The following is a 9765-nucleotide window of genomic DNA, read 5'->3' as shown; positions in this document are numbered from 1 at the left end:
TCGATAAAGAGTACAGAAAAATAATTTCTAAAATCTTGATACTTTTTTTGTGTGTGCCTATCGATTTTGTGGTGGGTAAACAGTACAGACTAACTGACTAAGTTGATTGATTTGCTTCTGTCTAAAGATACATACATAATTATTAGTGATTCCATGTACGTAGAGCAACTATATAGAGATAATATTGACTTACAAATTTAGACTTTGCAAAGATGTGAAATATTTAATGGATTTTATCCGTGTAAAAATTGAAATAAACTAAAAAAATGAAAGCACAAATGAAAGAAATTAACCAACTAAGATTTTGAATATATTATGATAAAGTACTATAGTTGCGAGTGTCATTGTTTTTTAAAAAAAAAACTGATTAACTCGGCGAATCGAACCAAGTAATAGACTTCTTATAGTAAAATCAAAATTTTAATTTTATATAAATTTATAAATGTACTGAATAACTTTTTACTTTATAATTGCACTGAATAATATGATATTGAAATCCTGTCTTTTCAAATATTCATCGTTTTTGTTTTAACAATAGAAAATAAATTATTCTTAATACATTATTCTAGACGTCTGCTACTAAAATCAAATGTTTTGAAATAAAACAAAAATTATCATGCGCTGAACCTACACCCTGAGCGGGATTAGCACTCGAAGACCATTGCTGGCATCGAGTGAACTCTTGACCTGACTTACTTACTCAGCGGAAGAAGCATTAAGAAAAGATTTCAAATGCTAACAACTTAACTGCGTCAAATTGAACTCATATGTTTTGAAAACAAACATTTTAACTTAGTCAAAGTGGCAAAATTCAAATATAACATAAGCCAATAACAAAACAACGACGAATGAACTAACATCTGACTGACTATCTATGAAGCCTCTAAAACTGAGATAGATGTTGGGACAAAATCCATAACATCCTAATGAACTACAACTCATACTGTAAGAAAAAAAATGGATCCTCCAGAAAGCAAGAAGACTCACCAATAAACTCATAATACGATGCAGGTCAACTGGTATCAATACATTGAATATATGAGTATGAGAGTTGGAATGCTAAAACAACATAGGCTTGAAACAGATTATGAAAGAAACACTTACCTTAGCTCTTCTCAACTCATGAATACTTAACTGAACTTATTTCATTACAAAGTAGTTTAAAATGAGTGCAATATAAAGAAAAAGAAAAATTGTTTAAAACATGATGTCAACTCATAACCATAATATTATAAAGACATACCATGCTTCCTCTCAAAGTCTACTTGTGCAATGCATGAATGAAGTCTCATACCCTAATTCATATTATGCAGAATCTCTTGAAGAATCCTGCAATTTATGATGTGGGAGTTTATCTAACCGACAACCATCACTTAATGTATGATACATCGTTATCAGCCCCACCCTGTCGGGATCACCTAAACCTTTCCGGAGAATAGGACCTAAACTACTAAGTGGATCCACTAGTCTATTGTGAAAAGGGTTCATCTAAAAATTACGTCCCTTTTCTATCCTTGATGGCTACATTATTTATGGAGACTTGAGTTAATATGAACTTGCATCCCCATATTGGTGCTCAATTCTACTCCCAAAAATATACGTAGCTCATATGTTTTAAAATCAACTTCTTTTGTTATTTGAGTTTAGTGCTAAAAAACTTAGCTCAAAGGCTATCTTGGAAATCAAAGATTTCCCTCTTACTTTATTCAGAAAGCGATTACTCTTTTATGAAAACTAGCCCAAAAGCTATTTGAAAATCTCAGTTTCCGTCCTTATTTAAATGTGAAAACATTTTGAATCTCTTTGGGAATACATATTCCCCATATACTTCTTTGAAGAAAAGAAATTCAACTTTACTTTTTACTGAACTCAAAATTTAAGTCTTAAAACAAGGTTAAAACATTTGTAAAAGACTTTTGAAAAACTTTAAGAACTTGTCTTGACTTAACTCTTGACTTTGATCTTAACTGCTCTTGACTTGACTCTTAACTAATCTTAACTTGAACTTAACTGATCTTGACTTGACTCTTAACTAATCCTTAAATTGAATTATGGATTCAAAGATTATGATTTGTGTTTGGAAGGATCTCTTGTTGTTTAGGAATGATTTTAGATAGCTAAACATGAGAAAAGACTGAAAATATAGATTTGGAGGTGGGTCTGCAACGCGGAGACATAATTAAATTTTGATTTTGAAAATGTCTTTTAAGGCAGAACACCTCGTGTCAGCTCCGCGACGCAAAACTGAAAATTTTAATTCTGGGGATCAGGCGCGCGACACACCACCATGCTCAGATATCGTTCAATGAATTTTCTTCTTTGTTTTCCACCTCCAATTTAATTACCCAATCTCGATTCTTTTTCTCAAATCACTTTTAGATACATGTACCCAACAAATTTACCTAAGAACCTAACTTGAAACGACTCTAAAACACAACGTAATAAACTCAGAAACATCCCAACTCAAGCAATTTAAGAATAATATATGAATTCAAGAAAATAGACTTCAAAATCATCAATATTCAAACACTTTTAGAATGAATCCAAACTGAAATAATATGCTTGACACGTGGGAGAACGATCACAATGTTATGACAGACTCACATACCTGGTAGGGATCACCCCGACGAAATTCACGATCAAACTAGAATGATCTTGGCGAATCTTGCTTCTTCTCCTCTTTCCTCCTCTTATTTTCTCTTCTCTCAAAACCCTAACCTTTTTTGGTATAAATGTAAACTCACTAAGATTATCCAAAAATGAAATGAATTAATTGGATAAGTAAAAGAGCAAAATACCCTTTGAAAATTCGGATTTGGACATTTCCTTAATCCAACAACCCAACTTTTAAAGGGCATAGCTCACTCATACAAACTCAGAATCGCGCAAACTTGGCGGCATTGGGAAGATCGTTACAGGAGCTTTCCAATCATATATGGAACTACACCAAACTCATCTTGAGTAGGCGATATGATCATTTGGAGTTGAGTAAAAACTCACTTTAACTTACTTAAAATTTTCAAGATTTCCTTATACTTTCCAAAAGTAACTATTTCCAGATTTTAATTCTTTCCAAAAATAACTATTCCAATTATAAGTTTCTTCCTAGTTATTTCAAATTGCGAGATGTTACAATATCTCCCTCTTGAAAACATTCGTCCTCGAATGAGATTTCTCTTACTAGGCTAAGGGTGTAACATCTAGTTCAAACACCTAACAAGCAAATGCAATCAACCAACATGCTCACTCATAATTTAAGGGGTACTAAGAAAAAAATTAGTACATTGGTATGAAATTTTTACCGGATTCAAAGAGATGTGGATATCGTTTCTTCCTATCCTCTTTAACTTCTCAAGTAGCTCCTCTACCAACTGACTTCTCCACATAACTTTGACTTGATGCTACTTCATTTGTTCTTACAATTTGTGAACTTGGCGATCTAGATTCTGAATCGGAACCTTCTCATAAGATAAATTATCCTGGATATTGATGTTCGCAGTCGGTATGATAAGTGAAGTATCTCTCATGCACTCCTTTAACATGGAGATGTGAAACACGGGATGGATGAATTCTAACTCTTGTGGTATTCCAATTCATAAGCTACCTTGCCAATCCTCTTGGATATTCTGTAAGGACCAACATACTGGGGACTGAGCTTCCCCATCTTATCAAATCTCATAACATCTTTCATGGTGAAACTTTTCAAGTGACTCAGTCATCTACGTCAAACTCTAATTCCACTCCCCTAAATCAATATAGGATTTTTGACGACTCCGCGTTGTTTCCAATCTCTCTTGAATGCCTTTCATTTAATCCATATCTTGATGAACTAACTCTGGACCTATGAACCCTGCTTCACCAACTTCAAACCATCCAAAAAGAGGTCTGCATCTTCTCCCATGAGCTTCATAAGGAGCCATTTGTATTGTAGAATGGTAGTTATTGTTGTAAGCAACTCAATGTGAGATAGGTTATCATCCCAATTACCCTTGAAATCAATCACACAATCTACCTCGATACCTCAAAACACCATCTCCCCCTTGTTTAGAAGCCATCAGTTTTTTTTCTTTGCTTATGAACATTTGCCTTTAATTCAAACAAGATAGGGTCTTGGTCTTGCTCGCCTTTATCTTCTTCACTTATGATGACTCAATCCCATTTGTCACCACGATTCCTCTTTCTATGGAATTCATTAATAAATCTCCTAATTGTGCAAGTCTATGCACACCCTTTTGCTAACTCTTTCTTACCTTCCTCAAAATAGGTGGTACTACCCATAGACAACTGTTCAAGGCATCAACAACAACTTTAGTCTTATATGAATGATAAAGAATACTCATGTAATAATCTTTGAGTAACTCTAACCATACTCTTTGTCTAGGATTAAACTCTTTCTAACTAAACACAAACTGAAGACTCTGGTGATGGTGAACACATCCTTATGAGTACCATAAAGATAATGACACCATATCTTAAAGGCAAATACTACAACAACCAACTCTAAGGTATAGGTTGGGTAATTCTTCATTAAGGCATAAACTATAATTTTGTCATTCTATATTAACACACAACCCAACCATCTTTAGATGTATCAGAATACACCAAAAAAGCTTGAATACCTTCCGGTATAGTCAAAATTGGGCAGTAGTCAATTTTTTTTAACTTCTTAAAAGTTTTTCCCGCAAGATTCAGACCATTGAAACTTAACTGTAGACACATAATTTTTGAGCGAACTTAAATTTTACACCATTTTTAAAACTTAAATATTTTATAAAAATCTGAATTAAATATTTTTGTTTTTATTTTAAAGAATTAGAAAACAACAAAAACATAATCATAATTTGTGTAAGTTTTAGTATTATTATTCTTTTTATTTGTTTAAAAAAGAAATGAAAAGTTACAAAAATGTACATATTTCTTTTAATTAAGAGTTAATAAATACACTAGTTTTTTTTATTTATTCTTAAATTTATACTAAATTTAAAATAATTAAGTAATAATTTTAATTATTATTATTTATATTTATATATACCTACACACTACCCCACTAACCCACTTCCTCACACCATGTCACGTCCGAGACCACACCCTAGAAGATATGACACTATCGGAGTGCAACCGGCGTACTCGACATCTCGGAGGTCTTGTACAAACCCTTTCCTATCGTTCATCGCATATAAACATATGAAAAGTAGTGCGAAATTAAAACTTTTCATAAACATTCTATAAGTCTTTAAAATATCTTTTACATAAAACTCATAGGAACTACTAAGTCTCATTTTATTAAATCTTAGACACAAGAATACTTTGGGACACGGCTCATACAATACGAATATAGAAATACTTAGTCTATTACAATACTTCAATAAGATAAATAAAAGACATTTATGCCCTCGAGTCAAATGAGGACATACTTCACTTCACTGAATGATGCTACGATCCAAGTCTTGCTTCCCAAATGGTCCTCACCTACCAACCACTGTTGAGATATATAAAAACATGGAATTAGTACAACCACATGTACTAAGTATGTCATAATGCATAAAAATCATGAAAACAGACATTTATTGGAAACATGCTCTTTTTTATTAAAACATCATATCATAATCATAAGAATAACATTAACAACTTAGAAACACATAAGAAATCACTTGGACCATTCATCACATTTTTAGGAGCAACATTAAAGTAAATTACTTCACTGTATAGTGAACTTCTTCACTATTACGGTGAAGTTTTCACAACTTCACAAGGAACTCTTCCTAGCATGCAAACCTCCCATTAGAAGCTATCCTAAGGCTCACTTAAGTAAGACAAAGAGAGACCGCCCATACAACCTCTCTAGGCACACCTAAATGATCCTTAAGACCACCTATAATGAATTATACACACTCATAATACACCAACATAAGAACATGAGATTTCTCCTACAAAAGGTGATTCTAAGTCTCACTTGAGTGAGTTGTGAAGCGACCGCCCATACAATCCCTTACGCACACACACTAAAGAGATCCCATAGACTACCTAAGATAGAGTCATTCTCCCTTAATACAACAACCTATAGATGATATGACATTCTCCTTCCAAAAGTTATCAAAAGACTTACTTAAGTAAATGAAGAAGATAACGTCCATGATTGACCTCTTCAAGATTACCTAAGTAAACCTTAAGACTACTTAAGGCTTAGATTTCCCTAACTAGAGTCATTCTTAAGACTTATCTAGGTAAGATACGGAGTGACCATTCCTATGCCCCCTTCACACCTTAACTACTTTAGATAAGTACTTATTAATTTAACATACTTTCTTAACTTAAGCCATTACATTCATCAGTTCATTTAAGACTCATTCATCACATTAGGACATTCAAGTAACGGTCTTGGACAAAACCTAAGGACTCACTCACTAACATCTTCAAATCCTATTGTACAATGTCTAGATAGCGTCCCATACCACCACCTAAACTTCATAGAACTTCTCAAATACTAGTAGGTATCCCATATGGTGAGAATAGACAATAGCCGACATAGACCATGGTAGCAAAGCATGGAATCCGGAGTGATAACCGACTCCGATAGAGGGTGTTCTACTTGTCAATGGTAGAACTTGGACACATCCCATGTAGGCACATGGTTAAGGGATATGAAGGGTGTTCTTTATACTCTAGTCTCATCCTTTAAGTAGAGCTACATCCATTACCATACTTACTCGGTGCTAGCCTTTGTTCTCATAGAGTAATTTACGTTAAAGGTTCATATAAAGGGGTTCCATATCAAGTTCATAACTCAATCACACTTACCCTACCAAAGAGGTCCACTAGGGCTACCTTACAATGGCGAAAAGAAGCTCATAATGACTTTCCTAAGGATTGATATGATGTCATTCCAGCCAACCAACCTTAAGTCCATCATTCATTACAAGAAGGATACCATTACGACTTTCGACTTCAAGGTTCATAACCTTACCACTAGGTTCAAGGTTTCACATAAAGGACCCTCTTAACATCATTCAAGGTCTCATGTCATTCATATATACAAGACTAAGAGGCTTTAGCATCATAAGTCAAGACATCTCGTATTCACATTCATACAAGCATCAAGTAAGGGACACAAGTCTACCACACAAGACACACTAGAACTTCACTTTATCACATATCGCATATCATATTCAAGAAACACAGAGGCACAACCTTCATCACCTTTATATCACCCTATACACTACTATAACATCATCAATATAGCCATAGTAAGACTCAATAACCAATTAGGATGAATCAACATCAACCCTAAGACTACATACATAAAGCTATAGTCATAGCCTAACATGATTATCTGATATCAATAAAAGAACACATACTCTCACATTACTTCACATGTAGATAGATATGATCATACTTCACATAAATCAACTTCACAAATCATTATAGTACTTCAAGGAGTGTCGACAAGGCCATGATCATCATAATACATAAAGTAACGCCGACAAGGTCACATTAATTGCAAGTAAAGCATATAGCACAACATTATTGAAGTATAATTAAGATAAAATAAAGATAATTTAGAGCAGCATACCATCAATACCATAAGGCCCTTACCTATGGCCATGAACATCGGTTCAATATAAAAACTATGATACTCAATGAATCTAGGTCAATTCAATATAGATTGATAAATCTAAGAAAACTTATACATCAATTGAATACATTTCTTATATCATTTCGTAGCCCACAGAAAACTACACTATAACTCATAAGCGTTGATACAATATCACTTAACCCATAAAGTAGTAAAAAACCAGGGTTCATCAATTACATGGGTTGATAGGTTAATTGAGTTAAAATCATCTAATTAACAACAATTCAATCAATATACAATGCTTTAAAACATTTAATGCAAGAAACCATAGATAAATCATAAAATTGGACAATTCATCTTTGAAAACTTTAGAAAACTCTTTGAATGTTAGGCTCCTTGGTGAATAGAGTTTCAAGAATAAAAAACCATACCTCAATAAAGCTAATCCTCCAATTTGAAGAAGAATCACCACTCAAATCTCCAATCCAATCCCTTCCTTGAGTTTTGACTCCAATGGAGTTCTAGAGAATTTCTAAGGGAATTTGGGTTTTGATTTTGAAGAATGAATTCTTCTAAGTGTTAAAGGCTTATAAACATGTTTAAAATACCCAAACTACCCCCAAGTAACCTCTTTTTGTCTTATATGGACGTGGGGTGAATTTACAACTTCACCTCTAAACATTACAGTAAGCTGCGCAGAAACAACCTCAACCAACGAGTGGCCATCGATGACCCGTTTCCCAACCAATGGAATCTCCTGTTGGTCCATGGTTTGGGACTGAGGCTGGTCTTTGGATTTTCTCCTCCCACGCCTAAGTGTCCACCCACGACACCCATAGACGGGGCGTCGACTGTCCCACGAGCCGTCTACTGCCTCCGCCGTTTGGGGCTGTCTTGGACAGTCTTGGCTCAAGGAAAAGGGTCCTTCCTCAAGGACCCTTAGTTGGTCCGTGCGGACTTTCATCCGGACGTTTCAAACCCAAATATGTTTGTATACAAGTTTAGGACCTACCACATCAATTTCATCCAAAATGAACACGTAAAACTCGACGAACATGCCAAGACACACAAGGTCGTTTCAAGGCAAACCTTTCGAACATCATGGACGTTCTTGGACGTTTGAGCTCCAAAATTCACGAAACATGACACACTATGTATAAACACTATAATATCTCATATAAGGACCTCATTAACTCATAAAACACACATATAAGCATATAAACACATATGAGGCACATAGGTGACTTAGTCGTCGAATGTCTTGGTCGTCCCTTGACATTTCACTTCCAAATCACTTAAAACTCTAGAAACTACCTCAATACCACATTGTAGACCACTTTAGAAACTTAGACCATCATGACAACCATGTTAGGCTCTAGCATCACCTAAGTCATTTTCGAGGTATTACACACCATATCTACCCACTAACACACGAGTCCACTACAGAAAAAAACAGAAGACACAGAAAAAAACAGAAGAAAAAGAAAAAAAATAAAAAACAACAATCTACAAGAAAGAAAAAAAATATACACGAGAAACCAAAGAGAAGTACCAAAAGAAAAGGAAAAAAAAAGCTGTAAAAAAACACACAACATAAAAAGGAGACGAGCAATTAGAAAAAAAATAATTAAAAAAAATCAAAACACCATTTCAATTTCTTCCAACCCACATTTAGAGGTTTTGAGTTCGAGATTCTGAATTCGTGGTTCCTTATTCAGATTGTTTTCTTTTCGTGGAATTTTCGCAAAAGGTACCATGTAATTTTATTGTGTAATTTAATTTCATGGTTATAAGCATTGGTTGCAATATATTAAAGTCGTCAAATTTCACATGTTTTAATATGAAATATGTTCAAAATTTTCATATCCACTTCATGTCATATCTTTTATATTGTTAGATTCAGTGTAATTTTGTTGTAATAGCCCGTAGTTTATTTCATGTTTAAACAACCTATAGTTTATTACACATTTAAGTAACACTATTGTCAAGTATATTCTTATTTTCATTTTTTTTTAATGATATGTGTAGTTATGGCTCAATAAATTAAAATGATGAGAATAATTAATGACAAAGATTCATTACGTAAAGATGTTAATTTTAGTTAGTACTTTTCTATTTATGTGTAATGACCTAAAAAAAAGATTAAAAGGTAAAAAATAAATAGGAAATATATATATATATATATATATATA

This window comes from Solanum pennellii, chromosome 5, assembly GCF_001406875.1.
Source record: "Solanum pennellii chromosome 5, SPENNV200".
Lineage (NCBI taxonomy): Eukaryota > Viridiplantae > Streptophyta > Magnoliopsida > Solanales > Solanaceae > Solanum > Solanum pennellii.
Note: the sequence above shows the minus strand (reverse complement) of the source record.